Source organism: Meles meles, chromosome 9 (genome assembly GCF_922984935.1).
Source record: "Meles meles chromosome 9, mMelMel3.1 paternal haplotype, whole genome shotgun sequence".
Lineage (NCBI taxonomy): Eukaryota > Metazoa > Chordata > Mammalia > Carnivora > Mustelidae > Meles > Meles meles.
Window position 1 is genome coordinate 85,743,859 of NC_060074.1, and position 3,959 is coordinate 85,747,817.

General features: G+C 36.1%; 1 pseudogene; it reads left to right on the forward strand.

The window, feature by feature from the left end:
* The first annotated feature begins 695 nt into the window (after positions 1-695).
* LOC123950441 lies at positions 696-2,116 on the forward strand (annotated as a pseudogene).
* The last annotated feature ends 1,843 nt before the right edge of the window (positions 2,117-3,959 follow it).

A 3,959-nucleotide genomic window follows, 5' to 3' on the forward strand; every position in this document is an offset into this window, starting at 1 on the left:
CTGTGGTCCTGTGTTCACATTCCAAAGATATTTCCTATGTGATTATCGAGTCCTTATTACTCAGTGATCCCAGAGAATGAGAGATATTGCCAAATGCCTTGCTTGAGTGAAAATATAAACTGTGTGTGACATTTCTTTGATCCATCAGTATAACAAATCTGTCAAGAAAATAAATCACATTAGTTTAAACAAAAATGTCTTAGTATCATATCAAAACATCAGCAACATACATATCTGAAAATTCATGATATAATTTTGTGGAAGAACCCTTCTACTTATGTTTATTGAATCTGGAATCCACATATCCCCTTTTATGTAAGTGAGAGCATCTATACAGTTTTCTCTCTCATTTTCCATGATTCCCAAAATGTCATTTATGGAGACTGTCCAGTTGACTACTCTTTCAGCATGCTCACAAGCAATGTTTCTCTGCCTGGAAAACATGAGCTCTTTCTGAGGTAGCTGTTCTATTACCAGCACATTATGTGCCATATTCTCTCCTTTTCAGTTTTGAGATTGTTTTAAACATTCCTCTACAGATTGATATTCAGTTGTCTCTAAATAATCCCTGTTAAAAGCCAAGCTGCCCGGTGTGCTCACATACTTGTAAGAAAACAAACAGACAAGCAGCTTTTTTGCAAAGGGTTTACTTCCAGAACACAGATGTCATGAGAATTACACTAAATCTAAACCAAATGGGAAAGGAAAAGACTCATATTAACATTGTCATCATTGGACACATAGATTTGGGCAAGTTGACCACTACTGGTCATCTGGTCTACAGATATGGTGGGGTCTATGATAGAACTATGGAAAAATTTGAGAAGGAGGCTGCTGAGATGGGAATAGACTCCTTCAAGTAAGTTTGGGTCTTGGATAAACTAAAAGTGGACATGAACATGGTTTCAACAATGATAACTCCCTGTGGAAATTCAAGACCAGCAAGTATTACCTGACCATCATTAATGCTGCTGGACACAGAGACTTTATAAAAAAACATGATGACAGGCAAATCTCAGGCTAACTGTGTTGTCCTGATTGTTGCTGCTGGTGTTGGTGAATTTGAAGTAAGGTGTCTCTAACAATGAGCAAACCCATGAGCATCCCCTTCTGGCTTACACACTGGATGTAAAACAACTAACTGTTGGTGTTAACAAAATGGATTCCTCTGAGCCACCCAACAGCCAGAAGAGATATGAGGAAATCATTAAATAAGTCAGCATTTACATTAAGAAGGTTGGCTACAACCCCAACACAGTAGTATTTGTGCCAATTTCTGGTTGGAATGGTGACAACATGCTGGAGCCAAGTGCTAACCTGCCTTAGTTCAAAGGATGGAAAGTCACCTGTAAACATGGGAATACCAGTGGAGCCATGCTGCTCAAAGCTCTGGATTGCATTCTGTCACCAGCTCATCCAACTGACAAACATTTGCCTCTGCCCCTCCAAGATGTCTACAAAATTTGTGGTATTGGTATTGTCCCCCTAGGCTGAGTGGAGACTGGTGTTCTTAAACTTGGCATGGTAGTCACCTTTGCTCTAGTCAATGTTAGAACTGAAGTAAAAAGTCTGTTGACATGCACCATGAAGCTTTGAGTGAGGCTCTTCCTTGGAACAATGTGAGCTTCAATGTCAAGAACATATCTGACAAAGATGTCCATTGTGGCAATATGACTGATGATAACAAAAATAACCCACCAATGGAAGCAACTGGCTTCACAGCTCAGGTGATTATCCTGAAGTATCCAGGTTAAATCAGTGCTGGAGATGCATATGTGCTGGGTAGTTACATAGCCCACATTGGTTGCAAGTTTGCTGAGCTGAAGGAGATTGATCATTATTCTGGAAAAACTTGGAAGATGGCCCCATGTTCTTGAAATCTGGTGTTGCTGCCATCATTGATATGGTTCCTGCCAAGCATCTGTGTGTTGAGAGCTTCTCTAACTATCCTCCTCTGGGCCATTTAGCTGTTTGTGACACAAGACAGTTGGTTTCTGTGGTTGTTATCAGAGAAATAGACAAGAAGACAGCTAGAGCTGGCAAGGTCACCAGGTCTGCCCAGAAATCTCAGAAAGTTAATGAATTTTATCCTCAATACCTGTCACCCCAGACTTAATCAGTGGTAGAAGAATGGTCTCAGAATTGTTTGTGTCAATTGGCCATCTAAGTTTAATAGTAAAAGACTGGTTAATAGTGCATTGTAAAACCTTCAGAAGGAAAGGAGAATGTTTTGTGAGCCATTTGTTTTTTTTGTGCATGTGTGGTGGTTTTAGGTTATTAGCTTTAGAATCCATACATTTTAGGGGGTCCCTGGGTGGTGCAGCTTTTGAGTGATTCTTGGTTTCAGCTTCAGTCAAGATCCCAGAGTCATGAGTCCAACATTGACCTCCATGCTCAGTGTCAAGTCTGCTTGGGATTCTCTTTCTTTCTGCCCCTCTTGCTTGTGTGTGTGTGCTTGTGTACATACTCTCTCTAAAGTAAATTGATAAATCTTTTTCAAAATTAAAAAAAAATAAATAAAATTTGGTCTTTTTATTGGAAACAACTTGACCAAAAATCTCTCACAGAGTTTTGGGACCTATTGAAACAAAAGTTTAATGAGGAAAAAATAAATAATCAATGTGTCACACATGCATGTTAAATTTTGATCGGTATTCTCAAATCGCCTGGTAGATTATATCACGGTATTCTACCTGTAATAGAGCATTAATGTTGTATCCTTTTATACCACCTTTGACAATAGGATTTTAAATAATGAGCTTTCTTCTTATTATACACTATTTATACCATATATACTAATATATCTACATTTACTCATGTCTTTTGATTCTGTACACAACTTAAATTCCAATTTACTTTCCTTTTGTGTTTTCCAATTAATAATTAATTTGCATCTTTATTCATCCTAGAACCATCCTTAAAGCCATACTGTATTTTTGTTTCTCAATTCATTCTTATTCATAGTTTCCTCTTTCCATGTTTTGTTGATGTTTTTATAAAAAAAGTTTTAAGGTACAAATGGTATATTTAGGAAACTCATATGTCTGTACTCAAGACAAACTTCTTTAATTACCAATCCAGCTATCTCTTTATAGCTGTTCTTATAGTTACTTGATTTAATTAAGAAAACCTTAAAGAAAAAATGATTTTAATGTAGGTAAATCTAATTTTTTTCTGAATGAGGTAATAATAATGTGCATTTTTATCTCATAAAACTTCCTGTTTCTCCTTTGAGCTTAGCATTGTTTGGCAGCATAACTACTATAACTTCTATTATAAAGTTGAGAAAACTGAGACTCAAAGATGTAGTGATTTTGTAAAAAAAAAAATTAAAAGTAAAAATTTTAAAGTAAAAATTTAGATAGTGGTACGTATGGGATATTAGCTCTAAATATAATACTTTTTTCTCCTGGAACTTGCTATTCCTCAAAAATACAAAGTATTTCTGGAGTACTCTCTACTGCCTTTTGTTGCCCCAATAAAATGTCTTTCTTTGCTAAAAAAACAAACAAACAAACAAAAAAAACCACCTCATTAATTGTATTGAATTAAGACAACATCCAATAGTCCTCTATTCAAAATCCAAATACCCTTAGAGATTTAATAATCAAGCTGTTAAGTAATTAAACCTTAGTAAGAATTAGCTTATCAGATTGCTTTTCATCAACCACTAAGTGAGAAGCAATGGAGCACAAAGTAGAAGAGATCAGATGGAGTGAGAACCAAACATGAGCAATTCTAAACAGGACCGAAGAGTACAACACATTTGGTAGCATGAAATTCTGGGTTCCTGGTATAAATGGGGAGTATAACCAGGAGAGCAATAGTCTAGATAACAAAAGAAAATGAACAATTTCATTCATAAGTTTGTCATATGATTGCTCTTGGTTCCAACATAAGCTAACAATCATTCTATATTAAGATCTTACCTCTATCTTTCTCTTACTGTCTCATCCTAC